The sequence below is a fragment of the Halichoeres trimaculatus genome, unplaced genomic scaffold, assembly GCF_033239565.1.
Source record: "Halichoeres trimaculatus isolate MK-OKI-2021-1 unplaced genomic scaffold, fHalTri1.1 fHalTri1_scaffold_7, whole genome shotgun sequence".
Classification (NCBI taxonomy): Eukaryota; Metazoa; Chordata; class Actinopteri; order Labriformes; family Labridae; genus Halichoeres; species Halichoeres trimaculatus.
Window position 1 is genome coordinate 29,273,688 of NW_027437185.1, and position 27,413 is coordinate 29,301,100.

The following is a 27,413-nucleotide window of genomic DNA, read 5'->3' on the forward strand; positions in this document are numbered from 1 at the left end:
AACTAAAGCTCCCATTAGCACTAAACACGAGTTAAAGATGAAGAAATTTTTTTTAAAAGCCTCAAACTTGTTTTTTTTTACTGTTGCCCTTTGGACTCAACACTTTTATTTTTCTTTGAGCACATCTTCAAAGTCTGAGATGGTCAAAAAAATCTTCTGCATGAAGGAAATGTTCTCATCGGTGAATTTATAATAGTCATGTGTAATGAACCAAGAAAGAAAGAAAGAAAGAAAGAAAGAAAGAAAGAAAGAAAGAAATGATGTTGAACTCATTCAACTTGTGATAATAGATGAAAAATCATTATCTATAAAACAAATAAGTAAGGGGCGGAAATTGAACCATTACTTAATCAACAATGATAATTTCTGTCCAAAAGGGCAGCTATGAATTAAAACCACAATCGCTTTCTTTGGATCATTTCCACAATGACCAGCAAAAAGCCTCATTTTTGAGGAGGTGTCCTGTTAAGTGATATTTGCCTGACAATTGTACAGTGATACGGAAATTACATTTGCATAGCTCACGTCTCATGGAGAAGGCAGCACAGATATGTGGCATTTGGGTAAATGTCACCCAAAGGAATAAACAATCCCAGAGTTTCATTTCACGTCCATGGACAGTTATTCATTAGTGCTGACTGACATACACCGCAATTAGATCAAATAATATTTTCTAACTTAACAGAAGCACAAATAAATGCCAATAAATGATCTTTGGCATCGGAAATCTGTTGTTCGATGGCGGCAATACGGAATGTAATTTACAGGCATTGTTATGCATGTCTCATGAGAATTCAAACAGTCTACGTCATTGCCTCGTTCAGCCATTAAATGGAGAAATTCAATAAACGGCTCATTAAGCATGTGCTTTCACGATGTGTGTGCTTTTAAGGTGAAAAAGTGGGGATCTTTTTTTATGAGACCCAGTTCTGAGTGAGTATTAAGTTACAAAATTGAGTTATCCACACAGCTAAGTGAATCCCAAAGACTCTTATTAAATTACCCAATGGCATGCAGATATACACGGCAGTAAACTGAATATTAAGAAGAGCATGTGATTATATCAATCTGCTATGGTAATGAGGGAGGAATAATTCACAGGCCTGCAAAGCCTTGCTGGGAACATCATGTGTGCATCCAATGTTTGCAAAGATCTTACGGTATAATTATACAAGAGGCGAAGATTATTAAGATTAAATATTCAATACTGAGTACTTTAGCATGTAACATGGAGCCATTCTCCTCCCGACAAACAAGCCCACAGATTCTTTCTTGTCTCCGTACATTATCATACTTGTTGACCTTGTTAGTCGAAGCGACAGTTTGCCTCGGAAATTATGAAATGCCATGAAAATCTCTCCTTTTTCTCAATTGAAAGGTAAATTCTGCAAACAAGCTTCTAATTCACTGTCAAGGTGCTCCGATAAGTGCCGAGGAGAAGTGACATGTTTGCTGATAGAGTGGGAAAACACAAAGCGAGGCCGCATGTGGGATCCTGCACCAGCGCTCTCAATCCCCCCTTATCGCCCAGCTAGAAATCCGTCATAACCAAGTGCTGCGCAGTAACAGACAGTGTTGTTCTGGACACCTTCATTTGTTTACCCTTCTTTGTTTACACTTGACATTTTACACTTGCCGTTTCATACTCACTTAACCACCCACATCACTCACAAACACGCTCTCATGAGTGAAAAGATTGAGTTTGTTTGAGAATGGAGTCCTATTTGCAAGTCAGTGAAACGCTGACTTCTTTCGTTTTATCTTTTCCACATGATGTTTACAAGATTGAAACATTTACCTTGAACCATAGACTCATATTTTCCATGAGCTGAGTTCATAAATAAGCATACATAATCAGAAAATCATCAACAGTGAAGGTTTACTTTAAGTTCGTGCAAGTTACCAAAGTTTTATCGTGTGCCTTTGTTGTGAAACAGGCTCATTTGTATTCCTTGCAGGGGATATTTGAACTCCATATAAAAATAGGTAGAACTAACTGTCACTTTACCACCATGTTTGTTACAACCCATTAAAACTGATGATGACCCTTCTCATCAGTGACAGATAAAGCATTGCCCTTGTCACGAGCTATCAGCCCAGCTGTTTTTCTGTCACAAGCAGATTAAATCCACCACCTGATTTCCTCCTCCAATAATCTCACAAAACAGAGAAATTATGCATATTTTCCTCTCTTCAAAATTCCTCAGGACACGTCTTCATCACCCGATAATTGCACTGAGGTTTGTAGTGCCAAAAGTTGCCTAAAGCGCAAAAAAATAGCTCCATGATTGGAAGGCTACCGGTTTAAACCCCCAACACTCCTAACACCTAGAAGGGGAATGAACAAGTAGTGCTCTGCCTTTTTTTTCACACCAGCTAATGTTGAGGTGCCCTTGAGCAAGGCAATTATATGGTATGCGCTCAAGTGAAATATCTCCATGGCTCACACCACCGGGCTGCCTTTGTGCGAGGCAGCTCTCAAATGTGTGATCAACGTTTTACGTCATGCGATGGAAGTTGTGAAAAGTGAAGGAAGAAAACAGCCTTCATCTTGAGAAATGGAAACCTAAAAAAAATCCCCACTGAACAAAATACTCAAAAAAAACCCTCAAAACCTCAAAAACCAGATGTCTGAGCAGCACATGTAGTTGGGCAACTGGCTGCACAGAAAGATGGACAACATGTTTTTAGGAGCCGGTTGTCAAACCCTTTGGCCAACTTCACCACATCTTCACGGTTCAACACAAACAGCAAGTTGTTTTTCTGCTGGCAGTGCAAAAAAAAAAAAAAAACAATTACAGAACAGTAATCCCATACACACAACAAACATGAAAACAGATGAAAATATGTCTTAAAAAAAAGAAGATAGATTTGAGAAAAAGTAGTTCTGTAGTCATTGGACTATGTCTGTGACCAGAGCCTTACACTGTAAACCTCAACCTTACTGATAAATGGATTCCTAAGGTTTCCACAAGCTACATTCTTACAGCTGCTTGAATGCATCTGAAGCAAACACTCATGTTTGGAGAGCACAGTCTTAGGTCAGGGTTTTTTATGTTTACTTACAACATTCCTCTCAATCTTCCTCTTATCCAGAACACTTAATGCTGAAGAAGTCACGTCAGAGCCTTGAACCCTGTTTTAAAACATCAAATAACTGGAAAACATATGTCACTGGGAAATGGAGACATGAATCGCGCAATAGTAAGTAACAGCAGTGTTAAATATATCTTGAATTAAGTGAAAGTGTAAATTGTGAAATAGTGGAATTGCTGTATATTCGTGATTTGATGCGTTGCTAGGCGCTGCCCTGTTGTGGCTGCCTGTAACAGCAGCTCTCTCTTCCTTGCCAGTTTCTTATATTTTTTTCGTCTCTTTTTCGTCATCTTTGTACTTGGAGTGGGTCATTACTTTGTATGGCTCATTTGTTGACACCAAACTGTTTGTTTCCTCAGTGATATTTACTGTATTTGCTCCTGTACTTGTCTGGAGATCCTACATGTAACCATGGCTTCATTATTTACATGTGAAATCAGCTGTTAGCAGCCTTTAGCATGTCAATGCTAACTGGTGCTAGGCCTGATGTTTCACTCAAGGTGAGGGGAAGGTGGTGAGGATGACGTGCTGGTTCTCAAGTGAGATCTAAGAAGTGACAACATCAACCTATCCTTCCATCCATCGTGGATGGGAACGTAAGCTCTATCTCCAACAAGATGGACGAGCTAGCCGTGCTAACCCGGCAACAGAGGGAATACCAGAAGGTTGAGTAGCATCGTGCTATTCACAGACATGGCTAACGGAGCTAGCACAGATACAGGACTGAACAGACTGCTGAAGAAGCTCAATCCTGGACCCTGTGGAGGTAGAGCTGTCTTCATCTATCTTGTTATGGACCTTTTTGCACTTTCTATACATTTTCTTGTCTTTGTTTTCTTGATTGCTGCTGTGACTCTTCATGAATTTCCCCTTGGGGATAAATTAAGTATTTTACGTTGTATTTCTATTCTATTGTATTTAGTGATGTATTATCAATATTTTTTACAAAAGACAAGTGCCATGTGTCTATAAAGTATAGTGATGTTTGATACCCCCGATTTCCTTTCTGATCCAATACTGAGAAAAATTCAGGTTGGTGTTGGCAAAACAGACTTTGTGCAAAGTTTTTCAATACCTACATTTCAAAATTTTAATTTAACATTAAAAGCAAATTAGACTGATTGTAAATTACATTTTGTAGATAAAATGATACTTTCTACCACCTTTTTACCACCGTAAAAAAAAAAAAAATTCAAAGTGGCCGTTAATGGAGCTGAAACTGCTCTACACATGACTGTTAACACTGTCATTGTGTGTGTACAGCATGAAACTGAGTGACTGACTGAGCAGCAACAGTAGTTCCCATCAACTGCTTATCACTTGGACAAAATCTTAATTGTTTAGTTACTTAAGATACTGGATGTCAGAATCAATCCACACATCATTTGTTTTACTCTTCCAGTATTCAAATCCCAATACCATAAGTTCTTCACATAAAAACATCAACACTTTGTATTGCATTTGTGAAATTTTGTTCTAAAAAGTATTCAATTGTTGTTGTTTTTTAACCATTCCATTCAATTTTATTTGTTTACACAACAGAAAAAAAAGATTCGCCCTCAGAAGAGGTGTTACTCTGGATGCAAATGTTTTGGTTTCACTTTCAGGGGGCTGTCATATCATCCATCTTTAATTAGCCTGTAGAGGTCAGCGTTCAGCTCAAAGCCATTAGTAATAAGAAATAAACAAAAAAAGGTTGTTTGACTATTATTTTAAGTCTGGCACTGGAGGTTGTCAGTTTATGAAAAACTACAAAGGAACGATCAGCAATCAGACTGTCATTTACTAAATTTGTTAATTTACATACACTGACTGATAAAAAAAAAATTAAACTAGTCTTAGCTGAGACTTCTGAGTTTTTTTCCTCCTGACAGTGTTATTTTTTTGTTGCCCTTCAGCTATACGATATGTGTCTTACTTTAATGCTTCAACTCTATATAAATCTATAGAACTCACCCTGTCTTCAATACTGCTCGTACTCCTCAGACTGCTCATGTTGCAGAGCTGACTTTGCTTCTGACAGCCCACAGTGCCAACATTTTGCTGCATGTATTAAAAAACTGTAAATTAGGGTAGCACAGGTGTTAGGTACTCAGAGTTCAAACACTTGGAAGGATGTCAAAATACACAATTTTGCTTTGTGCAGACACTAATGAATCTGTTATCTCCTCTTTCCTTTTAGCATGAAAAAAGTTTATAAAAGGTTCTTTCTGAGCGAGGGCTCGCTGTCGATTATGATGGCTGCGGTGACAAAAGCCGCTAACAGCAGGTCATATCAGCCGTCGCCAATTAACGTTACATTTTTTCGGTTTTCTTGATGGCATGCCAAATAAAACCTGTCTGGTGAGTGTGCTCATGGCACTCAGCTGAAGGGTGTCTGTGAGGCAAAGGAAGCATCACTCTGTCTGTTTAATGTCTGTCAACCGTATAGTGCAGGTGGACTGGATATTTTTTGCACCAGCAACAGCAGAATGACGTCTTATCTTAAGCTGATCTCTGCCAAGCAATTTCCAAACTAATGTCTCACAAATCTTGGAGCGGGGTAGGGAAGGGGAAGAAGTACTAAATGAGGCAGGGGCCAGGAATGGTACTACTACCAACAAAAAGTAATTCACAACCATAGACTGTAATAAAAATGGACGTCATCTTGCTCGGCTCTAAGTGAGGTTGCCACAAAAACTGCAGTATAGGTCAAAAAATCCAACTCTTCAGTCATTCCAGATGGGCTGTGGTCAAACTTTAAAAAATTAATACACCTGATAGAAATGTTTCCCGCGTCTGATTGTTGTGAGGATTTGAAGATATCATTTGGCTACCATGTATTCAAGTCCTCTTTTTTTCCTGAAAGGTTCATTTCATTACTTATCCGAGGTTAGAAACAAGGCTTTTCGTCATGTTTAACGATGATTGACAACTGCCATTCTCGTGTATTTTTTTACAGGATTGTAAAATATATCAGGAGGAAAAGTCAAGAAGTGATTGGACTCTCGAAAGGAAAAAATGATATATTATTTTTGTCACCCAGCTCCACTCATATTTTTTCAGAATCCCTCAAAGTTTCTACTACGCAGACTGTGGCTGCACAACTGCGTCAACGGCTACGCCTGTGACAGGGGTATTTTGGCTTTAAAACCATGTTCACTAGCAAGGATCACGCCACAACAATGTGAAGTTGAAGATTTAATGAAAGTAAATTAAGAAAGAATGTTTGAGGGGCAGAACAAGGATAGATGGAGGATTTGTCTCGAGGCTGGTCCGGCGGGTCTGCTGGATACTGGGCAGAGGGAGACTCAGTGTGGGGGGTCTGTCTCAGCGTCTCTTTGCCCGAGCTGATATTGGACCCCCGGACTGCTCCTAGAGAGAAAGGTGTAGGAAATGACGTTATAGAGAATAAGAGGAGTTGTGATGAAGAAAGGGGGAAAAGGGTTGGGTGGGTTGAGAGATCTGAAACTGACAAGGCCAGATGTGTTCGCCAGGTATATGTACACTTGTCAGGTGATTAGAGGCATGGTTGAGGCATGACCCTGCTCCCGAACCTGAGTTAACATATTAACTTCATCAATGGTAAATGGCGGAGCCACTCTATATACAGTCTATGTTCACAACAGTCTGCGTGAGACTCCGCCAAATTAAAACAGATCTTCCTCATAGCATCTTTAAATTGAAAAACTTTGAGATTTTATTATTAAACAAAACCAGAATTTATTACCACGTAAACACACAAAAGTACTGAAAGTTGGTACTGCTTAGTACCGATAGTGATTGCCAGGTACTGGGCATCCGCACCGTACTGTTTCATGTGTGAAAGGCACCCATCCTTAATTTTAAGGGTCACTTTTCAAACTGAAACACCAGGAGCTGAATTGATATAGATTTTTTAAATAATTTTGATATATTTTTTTGGTTCCTGCACTTTAAACATTCCCTTAAAAGGTCTCTTAATCCTGGGGAAAGTTCCTGCAGTTGAGGCTCTTTTAGATTGATTGATTTTCAACTTTTAAGAGACAACACCCCTGTGTAGAATCTTATTAGAAATCAGTCCCAGTGGGTCCTGGAAATATTTTCAATTTCCTGCCAAGAAAATGTGTTGTCATGGATACTTAGTTGTTTGGATGGTTTTTGTGCTTTTAAGTGTGTGACAACAGCGGCTTGACAGAGAGCGACAGATCAAAAAACAGCATCCACGTGTTCTCAGAATGAAGGAGAAGACTTCTGTTTCTAAAGACATAAAAGGAAAAATTCAAAGATCATATTTAAACACTTGATGACAGTGACATTGCAAAGTTTGTTGAATTTTTCTCACACTTGCAGTGGCTCGAAAATAAGGTAATGACAGAGTGAAATTGCAAACAGCTGCTGTTTCCTCCCAAACAATTTGCACTTCATGAAACAGAGGGCAAATTATTTACACTTCACTTTAAAAAATAATTTGTATTCTGGACCGTGTTGAGTAAGTTGTTTGTTTTCAGCCCTTTGCTTTTATAGGCCTGCTAATATCAATTACACTAAAGATTGCCTTGTGTCGGCGTCTTCACTGCTGGAGCTGTGCGCTCAGGAGAGATCAGACACAGGAAGAGATCTAACCTCTAAACACAGGATTTCTAATTGCTCTGACATTGCTAACGCCGTTGGGCCTCATTTGTACGTTCAGGTGAAGGAGCACTTTGGTTCTAATGCATTGACACAGATCATTTCCCTCCACCTCTTCTCTCGCTCCTCACCTCACTTCATCAGACGAAGGTGGACGGGCAGAGAGAGAGTAATATACTGAACCCATCTGTTCATCTGTCAGACCTTTTCTCCTCACAATTTATAGCACGTCTATTTGTTGAAGAGTCTTCCCTCCCACGGAGGCCCCTGAGAGGAGCCGCAGAAGTGAACAATTCTCACACCAGGTTTTCACATCCCAGGAAGCTGATTTGATGAGCCGAGCCGGATCGTTCCTGATGGAGGCTTCAGATGCAGTCTAGACTAATGGCAGTCAAGGCTACAAATTGCACCCACTTACACCCCTATCTTGGTTGGCCTACTGTCTGCCCGACCCCACCAAGACAGGTGTGCTCCTGGCAGCTCTCTCTGAAGTATTGTCAAGCGTCTTTTAGCTGCTCCGCCCTCCTTTAAAAGCAGCCGGGGAGAAAGAGGGAGTGGGTGATCCTGAATCGCCTAAACCAGCTGCTTCCTTTGATCTACTTGCTAGGTTCACTTGGTTTGGATTAAGAGGCCATCTTTATATGCACACTCCCATATTTTATCCAGCAGGAAGCCAGAATCTGTGCCATCTGACACAACCTCTAAAACAACTGCTGATTAACAACAGAAGGCCAATAAATTCCCCCTGTGAGCGAGCTTGGGATTCACCACTGCTCTTACGGTAGGCATATGGTAATTTTTTTCACTTAGCATAAATTAAAGTCTAGTACACTTCTGTGCCTGAGCTGGAGGTCTCCTGCTAGTGCAGTCACAGTGCATTAATGCTCAGCATCAGGTTTCAGGCGCTCGGGGAAAAGGCAGAGGTGCCATTTTGAAGTAAAGTCTTGAGCAACACAAGTAACCATCCTTGACCTGCATCACTACTCAGATAAAGCCACTCATCAAATGCAGGAGGCACTTACAGAGCTATTTTTTTTTTTTTTTACCTTGAGCATGAATAATGTCGCACCTTCTTGAAGTGGACACATCAATAGAAGATTGTGTATCTGTATTTACCCACGTTTGAGCGGGAGATCAACTGCTCTGTGCTACTCAAACAGCCGAGGTGTTTTGCATACTCCGAAGGACCTTCTCACAGGCGAACTGCACAAACTGTAGCAGTCTGAGGTTAGTCTTACATGTGAATGGCAATCAGCAGCGCTCACACACCTCCTCCTCCTCTCTAGAATTAAAGCTCTGATTGTCTGAACATTTAAGTGATTGCTGTGAAATTTGCCAAGTCTCCCCCCTCTTTCTCACCCCCTTCGTGTTTCTGTTTCTGTCCCTGTTCTCTCAACCAGTCCTTCACTACTCCAACCCCACCACAGTGTGTCACTCCATATGAAGTCACACTCAGAGGGGCCGGGGTATAAATAAGCAGACAGTTTGGGCAGCACAGCCCCCACACAGCAAGAATATCCTGAGATTGTGTCGGTGCCCTTCTACCCTAAAAGGTGTGTTGTGCATTAGGAGTACTCCTGCCAAGGTGTTGGTTTTAAAGCAGCAGCTGGTCCCCTGGTGGTGAGCTGTGGCTACCCCCTGCGGCTGGATAATTAGGATTGGAAAATGTTTTATAATTTATTTTTCTACTCGTCAGGTATTCAGACCTCAGTGATGCAGCCCTGCTTTCCAAACCAGGGGGTCAAGTGAGCCCTGTTAAAAATTATATTCCAGAGTTCATTAATATTTTAAATTGTGTTTAAAAAAAGGTTAAAATGTTTTGTTTGAACATTTATTTAGCCACCTAAGGGCAGAATGCAGAGATTTGCATGCTTTGATCAATTCCTGTTGGCAAATTACACCCAACAGCAGAATTTAAAAGCTTTAAAAGCTGATACATCCCTCCAACACATTCCATATCCAAACCAAAAGGTCCCTAGAAGTGTTTAAGCAAACAAAAGTTATGTTTGTATAACACAAAAATGCAGTTGTGGGATCCATACATGAGCTTAAATGGATTTAACTTAATGTCTACGAAAGGTGAAAGCCTGTATTTCTTCTGAACAAAGTCTCTGTGTGTGTGTTTACTGCATCAAGTCTGTTTTCAGCCTCTGCTGGTGCACTGCTGCATTTTTTAGCACATCACCGCCTAAGGTCAAAATTCTGCAGGTTACCTGTAACTCAAGCTTCCATCCAGCCGTCTTCATTGGTTGTACAAATCTTTTTGAGCTGCAGGTTATGTGAAACCAAAGTGAAAGTCATCCAGCAAGATGATTAAGATTCTTTTAAAGTTTTGTGGGTAAAAGTCAGAGGCTTTAAAGAATAACTGATGTAGTCTGAATGATGTCACCTGCTGGTTTTAGAAGACGGGCTACAAGGAAGATGATTGCTATGGTGGAAAGCCAGATATGACTAATTTCTGCCATGCCTTAACTGTGATTAGTTATGCATAACTATTAAAACCTTTGACCCTTGGTAATCACTGATAAGTTAAAACAAACAAACTCTCTTTTCAGTGAGTGTAAATAAAAAATGATGGTAGGGACCAACAATGGCATTTTGTGTCAGGCTTTAAACATACTTGATGCTCCTAAAATAGCAAAAACACACAAAGGAACAAACAAAACAAAACACACAAAGAAACAAACAAAAAATACAGTTTATTAAGTCAGACTCTAGTGCAGTGGTTCTCAAATTGGGATAGGTGAGGGCGCTCCAGGGGGTACGCAAGATTCAATATCATGAATATTCAAGATATAGCAACCAAACAAAATTCTTTGAACACCTTTGGTATAAGTTCATAAACTGAGTACGTATACCAAAGTCTTTTTTCCAACCAAAAGTGCTTTGCTCTTGTTGAGGGGTTCTTCACAAAAAAAAAAAAAAAAAAACCATCATAGTGGGTACATCACTGAAGAAAGTTTGAGAACCACTGCTCTAGTGAAAACTAAGTCCGACACATGTTGCTGTTCATCATACGTCAATATTTACAAATAGGAATAGAGAGTAAACATCAGACAGGATGTAATGTATGGCCAATGTATGTGATGATTCCATAAATGGTTTGAATATAGAAAACACAGTGCTGCCAAGCCAACCAATCACAGGGCTTGACAGACTTGGGGGAGAGGTAGATGCACATCAACTTTGCTTACATAATATAAAGGCTATGCCAATGTTTTCACACAGGAGTTTAAAACAAGTTTTATTTTCCAACACTGGAGGTTGCAACTCTAAAGGCGGGTACACACTACAGGCTAATCGGGCTGATTTTTGTCCCGGTCTCCCCCTTACAATCAAAGCCAGCTAAGGCCTGATTGTCTGTTGACATCATGTGGGATTTCCCTGTGGTGTGGGGTGTGTTAAGAGTGATTTCTTCCGGTCGCAGCAGCTCAGAAGGCCTCCAATTCAGTGATCGTAGATAATGAGCATGTTTAATATTTGTGACTAAAAATCCTGTAGTGTGTGGAGCGCTCCGTGAGGAGCTAAGCAGCTTGCAACGTGTAATGTCACGTGTACCGGAGCAAAGCCAATCAAGACACAAGCTGACTCAGCTGACTGACCAAACAGGAAGGAAGAAATCTGTCTGTAATACTTTTGATGACTTTACTCACCTCCAGCTCGCATTATCTACAGCCCTTATCCTGCTGTTTCCACAATCTTTCCCATAAGTCCTTTTCTTTTGTGTTTTTTTCGAAATTCCAGAGTCCAAAAAGGAACATCTTTGCCTTTTCCCGTACGTCCCTCATGTTTGTTTACATCAAAGTCACGTTTTACTACGCAAAATTTGGAATATTGAGCATAAAGAAGCCGAAGCTTTGCTGAAAAATCTGTCAATGTGTGGTGTCCTTGGAGTGCAGATCACACACTGTAAGATCAGGAGAGAGAAATCTTGTGTGATCTGTCTCTTGTTATCAAGTGTGTGGTCTCTAAATGTGTGAAATTTTTGAGAATCTTGTAACGTGTACCAGCCTTAAGACTGGTCTGAATCGGCAGATTTTCGGGTCTTGGATTAAGTTTATATTTGTTTCAAAGGATCAAGAATTTTTTGGCCATGAAGACCATAAGGTGATTGTCAGATATCATTATTTCTGCAGAGTTGTTTGTCATGCCAGTAATTTTAGCGTTACTTCCTACAGGTTGACCAACCCTTTTTCTTCCTCTTTCCAATTCCCAAGTTTAGAGTTCCTGTCTTCATTTGATCTTGAGCAAAGAGACATGATGAGGGACATATTTAAGAGTTAAAAAAGGGGGAAGTATTTTTTAGAGGTTTGTCTCAGCAGCTCTAAACATCACAAAGTTCATACAGCCTGCATCAGAATTTAGTCTGCAAACCTCTCATAAAAATCCCCAAAGTTAGCAGACTATGAAATGGTTTTAAACTAGTTTGTGATGTGATACTGTACTGAATCCTCATACAAGTTATCTGATTGATGAATATGTCTTAAAGTCAGTAGTTGAAACGCAATGATTTTGATCAAAAGCCTGTTGTTAGTCACCGGATGAGTCGTATGATTAAAACAGTTTCCACTGTAGGATGGTAAACGGTGCGAGTGCAAACCTGACTAATGAATTCCAGCTCTTGAGTTGTGATGAATAATATAAAAATGATCCAATCAAGTTTCCTATGTGACTGCTTTCTTATTTCATGTCCACTTCTATTATCTCAATTTGTGACTTTATCAAAACAAGCCAATCCAAAAGACAAATTTAAACTTTCAATTATATTTTCATCAGTGACATTTTTTTAGTTCACGAGATAATTCATCCATCCAACCATAGGCCTAATTTATTCAGCTCTGTTTAAATCATTATGTTTTGTGAGTTGCATCTTTAATATAAATGTGTTTGATCATTCAATCCAACACTAATGATCTCCGCTGTAACGCTTCCCTACCCTCGCTATGTGAACGACAGCACATCTTTACAGATGTATAGCCAAGCTTCAGCCGCCCATGACACATCGGTTTGGAGTGACAGGCTGCCAGTCTGATTTAAGCTAATAAAAAATAACCTCCACTTCGCCTCTGGAGCTGACATATTGCATATATGCGGATGCAGGAGGAGCAGCAAATTTATTTCTTCACAAGGGGTCACTTGTATTTTTAATAATTCATCCAGCATATGTTGAGATGTCAGTTCCTGCGCTTTGATCAAAAGCCGGCCTGTCTCTCGCTGAGCCATCACTTTCCAATGAAAGCATTTGGACTGCAGCTCACACCTGCCTTCAATGTGGCATAGAGCTCTTTCCTATATTCCTGTGAATATCACTCTGAGATGGTTCACTTCTAGGAAAATCGCTCTTCACGATCTGTTATCATCACATTCCCATCATTGTGGTGATTTGGCAGTAAAATGTTAGCGGTGCAGGGAGCAGTACAGCATGGAAAAAACATGGCAGCAGATGCTGAATTTTCAGAAGTGCTGCCTTCTCCTGCCCTCTTGAGACGCCTGTCTACATCTGGTCCTCTCTATCGGTCTTGTTTCTCTCACTGTCTGCCAGTGAGCCTTGACAAATAAAATTTTTATCTGCTCTGGGTCAGATTAGACCCATCAATCCCCAGGGATGTGCATGTTTATTCAAACTGCCACTATCCATGGCTGTAGCTCCAGTTAATGGCTACTGCCATAGTATGATGATGCTTCACTACCCAGATTTAAATAAGCACAGATTATAGTAAGCATCTTGTTGTATGTAGACTTATACTATGAACAAGCTGAAGCAATGTAGCTTAAGCGCTGTCTCGATTTAATTTTATTTTTTTCTAAACTCTAGATTAGGAGTTGTCTTACTTTTTTAGACCAGATTTCAGGTGAGACATTTTTCCACGGAACCTCTCATAATTGTATCATTAATTAGCTTAGTATTAATACTGTGTAATAATGCACTAAGTAGTACTTTGCAACCATAGAATTGGGTTACCTACTATCCAAGTAATTCAGTTTGTAAACTCTGGGTAAATGTTGTCTCTGAGGTGTTTTTTTGTTTTGAAGGTGTTTCTTTTTTTTTTCTGTCCTTGCACACTTTGAAGTAAAAGCCATATAACATATCAGAAGAGAACTAAATCAGGCAGATTACTGGGAAATATAAATGATTTTATTGGTGCAAGAGATCCCAGTTTGTTGATATGCATTTTTTATAATATAGCACAATTTCACAACTGTTTCTGAATTATTCCACGAACCCCCAAGCTATGGTTCGTGGACCCCTGGGACCCAAATTTGAGAAAAAATGGTGATGATTCAGCTTATCAAGATTTAAACTTGTGTTTCTACAACAAGTTGAAACAAGTTGTTTCAGAACATGCTTTTCTTCCTCCTTGCCCAATTTTCTGAGCTTCTCCTGTGTTTTCTTACTTTTTATTTTGAGAGTTTGCTGCCCCTCTGGATTGCACTTCACTACAGTTACTGCTTTTTCTCTCAAAACAGTGTGTGTGTGTTGGCCTTAAGAAGCACTATACTTAATAGGCAGCCTCTGAAGTCTTGACTGAGTTTAAAATGAGTAAGAGATGGTATATTTTATTTCAAATTTTGAGATGTGATCTTCATTTTTAAGATAAAGAATCTGAAAGAAATTCTCAGTTGACCCACTGAGTTTATTACCAGTATGAAAGCTTTCGCAATCAGAGTTAGGCTAACAAGTTAATCTTCTGTATTCTTGATAGATTGTACCTATGTTGCCATAGAGCCATTTTCCCCATCTTCAAGTAAACTGTCTGTCCAAACTAACTGAGTCCTGCTGAGGTTTCTTGGAAACAAACACAGTTGTGTTTACACCCTGTGTTTTTCAGCTGAACTTTGTCTTACCCAGGTTTGCTATACTTACTGGAAGTCCATCACTCCATTGTTTACCCCATGTTTTAGACAGCTCTGTTGTGAAAGAGTTTTTTTTTCTTCTAAAGTTGGGAAGTTTGTGCTTCCAACACTGTACTTTCCTTGTCCTCCAGGGCCACTGTACTACTAAATAGATAACTGTCTTTTCAGTCAATGTTCAGTTTGATAATGAGACAGAAATTTCACCAGTGAATTCTCAGTGGTTGATCTACGTGTTGTTTATTCACACTTGGCCATTTGTTACTACAGATGAGAGGTGGTTTCAGAAAGCAGCAGCTCTAACACTGAGACACCAACAACACCAACACCAACCACTCTTCCCTGTGAGTGGGAAAATAAGGTCTCAATCAAATCACCAAAACAGCACAGTGGAGTAAAATTAAAATAATAAACTCACTAAAAAGAGGAGAAGAAGACACAGGGAGATTTCTCTATTTGAAATACAAACACACACATATCTTTATCATACACATATTATACACATCTTTATGTGGTTTTATGGGAAGTCATGATATTGCTCTCTGACACTTAGTTGATGAAGAAGCAGTTTAGTATTCACACAAACATAATTATAATCTAAGTGGACAAAGATATTTCCCACAAGGTATTAAAGGGTGGTAGGATAATAAAGTTATGTTTCTATGGCAACTGCCAGCACAGATAAAATATGAAGGAAGAGTGAAGAGCAGAGAGGAGGGGATCGACCAATTCATGAGACTTTTAGCGCGTTCGTCTGCACTCTTTAAAAATCTAGTCCCATCTTATTCAACTGCATACTGAGTACTCAGTCTTACAGCTGCACCGAGCTCAAACAGTCTATCTATCTATCTATCTATCTATCTATCTATCTATCTATCTATCTATCTATCTATCTATCTATCTATCTATCTATCTATCTATCTATCTATCTTAGTATCCTATTGTTTTGTTAGATATATTGTGATGCCTTTCTCAGCATTGAGTGTTGCAATACACACATTTCTCTGGTTGAAACTATTCATAGATTTCACTGCCACACTGTGCAGATATCTCACCACAAAACCTATTGTTTCATGACTTGCCAATGGGGCCCTTGTGGGACGTATACTAAATTTATTCTGTATTGTTGCATAAGAAGAAGAAGAAGAAGAAGAATAGGGTTAAACTTTGGGTTTGGAAATAAAAAAGCAGACAAGATAAGAAAGATGTTAGAAGAAGTAATTTGGCTGTATTAATCAAGGGCTGAAGTCAAAGTTAAATATGTAATCAGAGTTAGAATGTGGTCTAAAAATGTTTATTTTTCTGACCAAAATCTCAAATGATCATCATTAGCTCATTTACACAACTTATAGTTTTTCAGATTTGGTAACAGTCTGTAAAAGTACTTAAGCATTCAAAACAACTCACAGCAATGTCTGTGAAGTGTTAAGAGTAGAAATGTCTTATAGTATGATTCTATAATGTATTGTTACGAAATAATTTATTCTTTTGGATTCTTTGTTTCATAACATGTTTTAACCCTTACAAGTTTTAAGGAAATAAGTGCATGCTGAACTCTGTATTTGACAAAATATCAATTTCTTGCTTTGAGAATGTGACAAATTGTTTTCTTTGTGCGTTTTTGTGAAAATATAAATTAAAAACCATGTCAAATGAGCTAAATTTTGCACAGATAAGAGCACATCTGACCTTTAATATGTGTCCTAAAGTGCTTTTTGTTGTTGCTGTTGTTGTTTTTTGTTTTGTTTGTAATTAATGTTGTTTCCTACCTACCCTGTCTTACTTTCCCATGTTATGTTGATTTCTTTCATTTTCAGTCTTGTGTATTCCCATCAATATGTATCAAATCTTTAGTGTTTCCTGTTTTATTTTGTAGTCCTTGCTCCCTGTATAAACAGTTTGGTTTTACTTCCTGCCCTTCTGTTTATTTAGGCCTGATTAGTTCCACCTGTGTGTCCTGTCACACCTGTGTTAGATTACCCTCTGTCAGTTCAGTGAGTCTTGTTTCCCTGTGTCTTCATGGATTTGGATATATTGTAGGAGTTTGGACATTTTTTAGGAGGTAAGTTTTTATTTAACTCTTTGCTTTTGGTTTTAAACCTTTTTCTTTCTTGTCTGGATTTTGGTTCCTCTTCTTTTATTTGCCTGCATAGCCCTGACCCTCTGAATATTTTGTGCAAAAGGATCATGCACTTATTGACAACTACAAATAGTGCTGTGACTTCACTCCAAGTACCCAAAACCATTCTGTAGCATGTTGTAAGACAGTCTTTCTAACCATTAGATTAAATTATAGTTCTTTAAACTCTTGTAGCTGGATAAGTTTGTGGGAGTTATGTGTCATGAAAAGGTGCTTTTGTTAGATTTGCATTAAATTAAGATAAACTACCAATCATTCTTTTATAAGGCTTTATGTTCACTTCTCATTAAACTTCACAGAAATTACTGTGAGTTATTATAAAGCTTTAAAAAATATATTTATTTGAAGTATTTTTATTGTTTTTGAACAGTTTTAATCTCTGTCTTTTTTATGCATTTGTTTGGAGAGAGGACAGGGCAGAGGATTGAGCAAGAAACAGGTTAAAAGCTGGAAGCAGTATGCTGGAAAGGGGCTGTAGGCTTGACTCAAACCTGACCTGACTGCCTGAGGACTATTAGCCTCATGCAGCGTGTGACCTAACTGCTAGGCCATACCAGTGCTCCATTAATGCATTCATAAGACTTTACAAATGTGCTTATGATGCTTTTTACTTGGTGAGTTCATAGAAAGTGCTAGCATTATTTCTTAACAACATCTCTACCATAGATGGATCCAGACAGACATGTAATTTCTTGTTTATTTATTCCTGTAATGAGGCCATGAACAACAGTGGACATAGATATCTCTATTTTAAGCACTGTGCCAGAGTTGGATTAAAGCTCATTTACATCTGCAAGTTCATGGCAGGTCACAATCACCACATAACAAGCAAGAGTGACACGATTGCCCACAGTTTTAGGTCAACTGAAAGCCTGGACAGGTGTAATTTTCTATAAATTAAAACACTGTGAAAGAAAATGATAAACAACATGACTCACTCAGGAAGTTTTTCTGGAAGCATCATAAGCATCAATTTCTATAAAACAGAAAGCTTATGTTCAGCTGTTCTAGCTCAAGAAGTTTCTTCTCAATAAGTAGTCTAATGAAAGGTTACAGCTCTATTATTTTTTATGCTCCAGCCTCTCTGTCCATGCAGAAAGTGTACTAATTCTATGGTTTATTTAAGGCTGTTACATAAACCCATTATTGACCATAATTTATGGACTTCCTGAGAAATTTGCTTGATTTATCAGAGCGACCTTGTCGTTTTTCAAATCCGGTTCTTTCCACATTATGAACAATCCCTCCCTGGCATTTCAATTTCTCTAACAATATGTGCACTTAGTTACGGTTCCTCATCAAAAGACTCTAGTGGAGAGCTTCTCTAAAAGCCACCATAGTGGGTTTTTCCCTCTCTAATGCGGTTCAAACGCTGGACCTTAAAGGTAATAACTTCACTTGGGTATTTTTATTTTGAAAGGGTAATAGGTTGTACACAGACAGTGGGTCAAACACACACACACTAACACATTTTACTGCATTGTTTTAAGGTGGCATCAAAGAGATGCAAAATAACCCACAGTTCAGCAGCTCTCTCTGTTGTTGTGCCTTCATGATACTGACCCACGCGCTGCAGGTAGGTGACTTTCAGTGATTGCAGAAACAGGCCTTCACCTTGCCTGTAGCTTGTCATTATTGAACATCCCTGTCACATCTGGCCCTCGGTACTAATGTCCAGGCATTGGCTCCAAGCCCTCGACAGACTTTACGGGCTGTAATACTCTTCACCACACTGTGTTCAAAATACAGTTATTCCAAAGTAACACCTGTCTGCTGCTTACTTTTGTGTCATCTGGTGTTTTGGAATACTTTGAGATCTGAAAACATCAAATAATATTAAAAAGAGGAATGTCTATCCTTTCACACAGACAAGGTTCCCATATTGTGTCCTTGACAGACATGTCAGCTTTTCTACCACATGTAAAAGGATTCCTACATTTAGTTTATTCACTATTCAAAGAGCGGTACTTGGTGCAATGAAATTAGCAATGGAATGTTCCAAAACACATTCAAAATTTTAATCAACTCCATAAATTCTTACTCGTAGAGTGTCAAATTATAACAAACCTCATTTCAGAGCACTTTTCAAAAACAAGGTTACCATGCTCTTTGTGCTTTTTAGTGGGACACACATTAGTCCACCATGAGCCAGCGCATAACTGTCACATCTAAAAACTTCCTTTAAACGGAAACCTCTAATGGAAGGAAACCCATCGGTGAACAGCTCTTGGAAAGTCTTGGTAAACCAGGTCCTGGTTCTTTCAAACACATCTTTTCCTCAAACCAATCATCTTGTGGTCCATGGGCTAATCAAGCCCCCCAAGAGCTTCAATACAGCCCTGAAATACTAATAAAAGGTAGCCTTTTGAGGGGAAAGAAGAAAAAAAACTGTTAATTCTTTTTTTTTTTTTTTTTTTTAAATCAAATGAAACAAAACCATCTGAAGCGTAGCTTTTGCCATAGCCTGCTCTCAATCAAAAATAATGTTGAACTCATTGCATACAGAGCCAAACTTGTTTCCCTTGGACACTGGACCAACGTAGCTGATGATCCCTACCCTAAACAGTCATAGGAATAGCTTTCAACAGAGGTTTTTAACATTTCTGTAAATTAATGCTCTAACTTGATGTGCGCAATTAACAGATGATTGTTCCTAAGAGTTCACGAGGCTTAATCCATCAACCCAGCTCTGACAGGAACTGATAATTTCATGATATGATAATGTATTCAAACAGTAATGTGCAGATAAAAAGCAAATATTAAAACCAGGCTAGCATTGTTGTCGTTTATGTTTTTTATCTCCTCTTTCTGCCTCAGTAAATTATCAGATGCTGACTTTTTCCTGAGTGCTATTTGCAGTGACATTGTGTGACTCACTGCAGAAAAACAGCCTACAGAGGAGTCAGTTTTGACACTACATGATGATAGTGTGCACATTAATGGGGATCACACCACATATTAAGAGGAATTTCTGATTGTTTTGTGCACCCAGACTGTGCCACCAGTGTCGTCTCAGCTGTATTTGACCCACTCTGCTTTATTTCTGCAGCTTTTGCAGAATGTTTTTTTAAGTGAAGCATATCTGTTATGGTTATTACAAGGCTTGAATGAGTGTCATCTAAAATCCATTCTACCTGTGGTCGATATATTGCCATATCAAACAAACAAGTATAGATTTCCTTTGTGTTTCTTTTTTATTGCTTTGCCATGCAGCTGATTTATTGGATCAACCCTTTATTGCATTTTGTTACTGTGTTATTGAAAAAATATGAATACATAATACAGCCGGTCTGCATTTTAAGTCCCCTTTGATAAGAGGAGTTTTATTTTTTTTCCTCAGGTGAAAAACGCACATTACAGTCAATGCCCGAATGGAAAATCCTAATACAAAAAAGCTCGTTGTTTTAGGAAGCTGGTTCTGTCTGAGACATGTCCCACAATATCATGCATCCGTGCAAGAATATTAAACTCTACTTAAGCAGTGGAGGCTGAAGACAAATCAAAGCGGAGGATAATGAGCACAAATTAAAAACATGGGACAATTACACTGTCTGATAAAAAAATGAAAAAGAATAATTACAACAAAAGTGGAGAGGGCTGTAAAGCAGCAGAATGCTTGTTGTGACTGCTGAATACACACTTTGTTGATTTTGGCTGTGTGGTGCACAGCTGAGTTTCCAGAGGTGGCCTTTCAGAGCCATGATTTTACTCATATAATAACAGGAACCATCTCTTTCATAAGCTGATGACACCAAAGCAGTTTTTCCCCCTGCTGATTTTTTTTGTACTGATGACTACAGAGATTTGAAATTGATCTCAACGAGGCTGATTCTGTGTTAAAACAGATAATCTTTTCTGACCCAGCTCCCTCTGAAAAGTATCCAAATAGGGCTGTTTCTAATTAGGGATACACAATATTGCACTATTAGATTAACCAGAGAGGAGGGTATTTTATCATTCATTTTTATTATTATACAACCTGAAACAGCCAAAGAAGCTAGAACGAACTAATAATACTGTATGTGTGCTGTTTCATGTCGGTACAAGCCATCAGTAGCAGGTAAGGATGTAGGTAAAAGCTCAATAAAATCCATACCTTCAAGTAATGATCATGTCCTTGATTCAGCAGCTAGCTTTTGACATCTATAGTCTTGAACAGCAGGATGTCCTTGTTTGTTCTCAACCCCGAAAAAAATGCTGATTTCTTCACAGGTACACTATGAATATTATCAAGACTTTACGATATTTGACCTTAAGATTTCACAACAAATTACTGTATTACTTGAAGTTAATACTGTGATTTTGAATTTTGCTGTGTATATTACTTTAAGCTTTTCATTTTAAATTATTACCAGGATTTTACAACATTTTACTGTATTATTTCTTAAAAGTAAAGTCTGCAGGAGTTTCCTAGAAAAAAAATCAACTTTTACATGAATAACACAATAGTCACCTCTGAGCCTCTGTACATGTGTATCAGTTACTATCTGCCATATCTGGGCCCTGTTCTACGAAGCAAGTTCAGCCTAACGAGATAGCCTTGGAGCTACCTCGCTGAACTGAGCGAGGTAGCCGGCGGTCTCGCTACACGGTTTTACGATGCTGGTTATCAACCTCACTAGTTTATCCAGCTAGGCAATGAGTGCGTGCACACATATAAGGCGGAGCCCGCAGCATCTGACCAATCGCAAACATAGAGCTGTCTGGAGCGTCAGAGCAGGCCGGAGAGAGAAGGACCGCATACTTCACACAGGAGGAGCAGGAGGTGATCATGAGGAAGTATGACGAGGTGAAACACTTAATTAACGTTAAAAGCAACGTTGCTGCTGCTAAAGCACGGAAGGAGTGCTGGCAGAAAATTGCTGACAGTCTAAATGTGTAAGTGCAGTGCAAAAAAAAATCTTTTGTGCCATTATCATCCTGAAGTAGCACTGTTCACCATGCACTTTTACTGTAACATGCAACATACCTAATTTATTTCTTAGATGAATTTATTCATTTGTTCATTCCTATCGTGTTTACATTTTTTGTGTGATATGTAGCCCACATGAGCCCTACATGAATTCCTGTCACAATTTTAATACGGGCAATAAAATATTGTCATGGAACAGAAGTGTCAGTATTGAAGATGTTTTTACGGCAATGAGAGTTCTTCATTCCCTTTAACTACCTGTAGAAAGTGTCATGTACTACCAACCCCTCCCTGGAAAACCGGTAACTTTCATAGAGGTGGTCATCCGAAAAAGAGAGTGGGTCGGTGCGGTCCCTGAAAACTCTCGCGCCCCGGAGTGCTCCTCGGACAATGCGAGCTCCGATGTCCACGGGATCCTCCAAGACCGGACAAGCCATTTTTTCGTGAGGGCTCATTGGTCAGTAGGCGGGGTTTTTATAGTCTGTGAGTTCAATCTGGAACCTAACCTGGTCCGGAGCAGGTTAGCTGTTCAGCGTATGTTGCCATGGAGACTCGCCTCGCTGAGTAGTGATCCCGTGTCGTAGAACAGGGAATCCGGAACCTATCCTCAAAGCTACCTCGCTAGGCAGTAATCCTGCTTCGTAGAACAGGGCCCAGGACGAAGAGATACGATGAGAACTAGAGCCTTATTTAGCTGTGTTTTTGTGTGAAAGTAAGGCATTGAAAATTCTCTAAATAAAGCGTGAATGCAGACCAATATCAGATTTTTTCAGTGGGAGTCAGTTTATTTGTGTTTTTGGTCAAGTAAAAAATGGCCCCCTCTGAGTGCAGAGGAAACCGGCTGACGAGCAGGGAGGGGGTCTTTGGTGTGAGCCCTCTGGGCTTCTGCTGCACAAAATCACTGCTGTAGGGGTAATTTCTGCCCTAAACCTTGTGATAGGACCCAACTTGTTCCATCCCGGAGTATCACTTTAAGCTTTTCATTTTAAATCATTACCAGGATTTTACAACATTTTACTGTATTAATTCTTAAGTCTGAGTCCGCAGGATCTAGAAAAAAATAAGGCAACTTTTACATGAATAACACAATAGTCACCTCTGGGCCTCTATACATGTGTATAAGTTACTATCTCCCATATCTGCTCAGCCTGTATGTTGACGTTTTGGTTGTATCAGGACGTTTTTGGAAGGAGAGAGGGCGTGATTACGTCAGCCAATCACAGCGCGCCTAGTGCGCGAGTGACTTTGCGGGTTGATTGACGGGTGGAAGAAGCTAACCCGAATAGCTACGATAGTGGACTAGCACCGAGCAAGAATAACACAAACAATGGGAATATAAACGCCAGAAAAAAGTTTTTACTAAACGAGAGTGAAGCTCGACTTGACTTTCACTCACTTTTGGGCACTAGGAGAGCAGTTTGGGACGAAGAGCGACGCCAGTAGGCTTTCTACCGAGCAGGTATGTGTCCACAATACTGGCGGTTAGCTTGTGCTAACGTTGCCAAGTCATGTGCAGGACTCCCAGGTCTCTCCAACATAGAAACGCGATGCTGCGGGTGGTTGCTATGCTTGTGAGTGTGTTCTTGTAGTCACTGTTGGAGGCTGTGGGCGTAAGCTGAGCCCAATTTGTGTTTACTAACAAGTAACGGAAATTCCTGCAGACCCTAACTTTATGAGACCAGTCCCCTATTCATAGTGATGGCAGGTAACTGATATTGTTGGGTTCAAGACCTGGCTTTATGACGCACTACTTTACCCGACGCCAAGTAAAGCAGGGGAGGAAGTGCAATGTGTACAGTAAATTACTGTGAAGTCAGACAAGTAGTATGCAGTAATTTCCTGTAAATTTGCAGCCAAAGATTGTGGCGTGTAGTCAGAAAACATTTTGGAAACACGGTTGTTAAAAAGCCTTCATTAATATAATAATAGTTTAGAAGGGACACGGTGTAGTCCGGGCTTTAAGAGACTGCATGTTCATGCGTCCATTTAGCATGTGTGAAATAAACATCTGATTTGACGGCAGGGGAAAACTGGCAATGTTAATTTTCTGGCTTTAATTATTCTTCTGCTGTTTTAATTTTAAGTGACTGAAATTTAACGCTAATTACTCTGCAGCTCCTCTGAAATAATTACCTATGATAGAAAATGTATCATATTGCTACTATCCCTGCGGTTTTATGACAGGAAAATGTCTTTGCAGGTTTCACCAAATTACCTTTTATGCTTTTTGAAATCTTATTTTTATAGCAGTATGCAGCTTTCAAAATGTTTACCCGCTACATGTTATCACATTTAACCAAGAAACACATTACATTAATTGAGAATTCTACAATACATGTCAACTTGTACCACCCATTATTTTCATGGGCTGTATAAGACCCTCTGTCACTTTTGATTAATTAGCAGTTCGTCCCACTTATCACAGAGGAGCTTAATTAAACTCCCCATTTGCATTAGCGCTCAGTGGACCTTTGATTAATACAAGCTTTTGTGGATAATTTAGCTGTAGCACGAGAGGGAGAAATTACATTTGTACTCTGAAACATTAATCTGAATTTCTGAATGATCTTTGAGCTGAGTCTGCAGGATTTTCAGCACAGGCTGATCATTACGAGTCTAATGGATGAATTTAGTCACTCTGATCTGTGAGGGCTCGATGCATATCATGCAGAGCAAAAAGAAAAAAGGCCTAAAGCTTCCAGTGTTGGACTTAATAAAACATGAACTGCAATAGGAAAACCCCACTGACACTGACATCTGAGCTATAGTCACAGTGAAGTTCAACACTGTATACAAAGTGCTAAATTACCTGCCAAACACCTTGATATCCCACCTTCTATTTCCAACAGTACATGAGGCACCATTCACCCCTGTGAAGTGTATTTATTTTCCCACTGTGTCTCTCTGAGTTATGGGCCCCATTCGGCGTGAGAACAGTGAAGAAATGCAGCATAACCTCGAGCACAAAGACAACAAGAGCTATGAGTTGTTGCAGGAATTTTTCATCTCTCTGAATCTGGCATTTTTTTGAAAAACACAAATTTTCCTCTGACCTTGATGATTTCCTGCTTACTAGAACCATTTCATATTAAGACCTCGGTAAGCCATGGCTTCCTTAAGAGCAAACCAAGAGCTCTTAGTGTCAATGTAAAGTTGCTGTGTTTCTGAGCCCTGTTTCCGCCAAGCAGTGCAGTTCAGATCAATATGGTTTGGTACGGGTTGGCTCAGTTAAGTCTGATCCTGTTCGCGTTTCCACAGCCAGCCGTGCCCCCTCGTGGTAGGCGGTGTGTAAGCTGAATGCTGATAGCCGCATCAGTTACATAACAGCATGGTGCCATAGCAGCGCAATACAGTGTACCCCTCTAATAAATCCAACAAAGAAGAAAAATGTGACACAGTAAACAAAGAGTAACAATGGGAGACATCCAGTAATTTGCCTTCTTTGTGATTGGCATGTGGCTCTTAGTTAGGAAGTGCGATCAGGTTTTGTTTCAGGGAAGACTGGACTGAAAGGACTACAGTGTTGTAGCTCCACCTTCCAGGGTCGGAAGGCTCTATCTGCCTCGGTGCAAGGCAGTGATGTTTTTTTAGTAGCTCACATTAAAGCTGGATGCTGCATAGTCAAGTACATACACACGTTTTAGGGAAATGTGCTATCATTCAAGCAGCTGATTATGATATAATCATTGTTTTATTTCAGTGCTTTGCTTGAGCTACAAGAGCTGCAACAGACAGTTATTTTTTTTTCACAAATCACATTTCATTAAAAAAAGAAAAAAAATGTAATGATCCTGTCACCAGGCCTCTGTGATGACTGACGCTACTGACTTCATCTCAGTTTATGCTTGCCACAGCCTGAGCCAGGTTGTGAAAAATGCTCATGGCGTTATTATATAGTGAAGATTTGGGTCTTGAAATGTTTTCCTAAATCCAGCTTGCTGCCCAAAATTATAATGTCCTTCCCTTTAAAAAAAAAAAATCAATCAGTTCCATTAAAGAACATGTAAATGATTAGATGTAACATGCAGATGAGTCATAAAAAGAATCAAAAATTAGTGATTCAATTCAATTGTTCAAAAAAATCTTCTCCCTAGACCAGCTATTGATGTCACTTATATCAAGTTGATGTAATGCACAAATAATTCTGTTTGTATCATACTCATGATTATGGAGCTTATAATTATTAAAAAAGAGTCAGCAATTAAAAAATATACTTTGTTGAATTGAAGATTTAGAGAAGTTGGTTCATTCATGAATAGTTAAAGGGAAATTAATCAGTTAGTAGCAACTATTCTGAAATATAATAATTTGATGAGATAATTTTTAAAGCCTGAGGGCTACATCTCCATCCTTCTATCTGCTTGTAATGTACCCAATATGTTATGCTGATTAACAACCTGCTACTAACTAAACATGATAACACTTAGCCTTGATTTAGCGATCACTTCAGTCAAAACCGTTTGAAAAAATGTTCCTATTTTTTTCCCCAGTACTTATTGTCACTTGACATTAAACTGGTTTATTAGACTTAAAATGATCAAAAGATCACCCAAGATGCTAAAATATGTCATTTCAGCTCCACATTTGTGAACTGGACAGCAAAAGTTGCACTAGAGACAACCTGCAGACACATCATCTCACTAAGTGAGACTGACCAGATGCTTTTCACCTCTGATTGTTGAAATTTTCATTCCAAATGCACAGCTGTGTAACTTGTGTAATGACAACAAAGGAAGTCTAACTCTTAGTGTAGCGTCCCCCTTTTGGTCAGAGCTGGTGCTTATAATAGGTCAAGGCTAGTGCCTAACTTAGTTCCAGTTCTTTGTGGTTTTTGGTGCTCAAGGTGCTAAAAACTGGCACTTAGAAAGTACCAACTCTTGCCTTGCCCAGAGCAAAGCACTGACTGTGTCTGGGTCAGTGGCCAGGGTTAAGTGAACAACCATTGGCATTGAAAAAGAGAAGTTGCCAAGTAAGTCATCTGTTATGTTAAAGCTTTTGATTCAAAACTTGAAACAGATGCATAATTGAAGCAGCAGTGCATGCAAACAATGAGCTTCATTGTTGCTTTTTGCAATGTAAACAGCAACTTATGCAGTGATGTAGTGGCGTTTTACTGTGTTGCAATGATGTGGCTTCAACTTTGCTCCTTGCCGATTAAAAACTAAACCAGTTCTTAAAAGAACAGGATTAAAAACAGCCAAGCACTAGCCATAGTGCCAAAAGAGCACCTGGTTCTTTTGATAGACAAGAGGTAACTGTGGCTTAGTGTGAGAGTCCTGCTCACTCTGTCCTGTGTCTAACTCCCTTCACCACCCACTCATGATACATACTCCCTGACTTAATTAGAGAAGCAGTAGCAGAACGTGTTTCTGAGTGACTTAACACTATGTTTCAAGAGTGGTAAGCTGTAGAGCAGTGGGAACAGATGATTTGATTGTTGTAATATGAGCTGATAATGCAACCAGTGATTATGCTTATCTTCTAAAGGTCGCTCATTTATACCTAATTAATGAATAGACAGGAAATAATTAGTCCAGGCAATGATGCTTAATCTTGAGAAAGGGCTGAGAGCTTTTTGTTAAGTGTCCATGTGTTATCATCACCTCAAACATTTGAGGATTAAGAGAATGTTAATATATGCATTTACCAAGGGAGGTGATTCTAAGCCGGCGCCTGGCTAAAAGCAGGGAATTATGGGAACAGGGGAAGAACTCAGGGTCGTGTGATCGGATTATTGTATTTACCCGGCGTGTGTTTGTAACTCAGGTGCCTCAGCCACTCACAGAGTATGAAGTCTTGGCTTTTATCTCTGTCTGATTACTG

General features: G+C 39.3%; 1 long non-coding RNA gene across 1 annotated transcript in view; it reads left to right on the top strand.

Annotated features, from left to right (window-relative positions):
• The first annotated feature begins 16,522 nt into the window (after nt 1-16,522).
• LOC141793118 (uncharacterized) overlaps nt 16,523-27,413 on the top strand; it is a 112,366-nt gene continuing 101,475 nt past the window's right edge. Inside the window, exon 1 of the long non-coding RNA XR_012598392.1 lies at nt 16,523-16,600. This is a non-coding gene — a long non-coding RNA (uncharacterized LOC141793118). The remainder of the gene's footprint in view (nt 16,601-27,413) is intronic.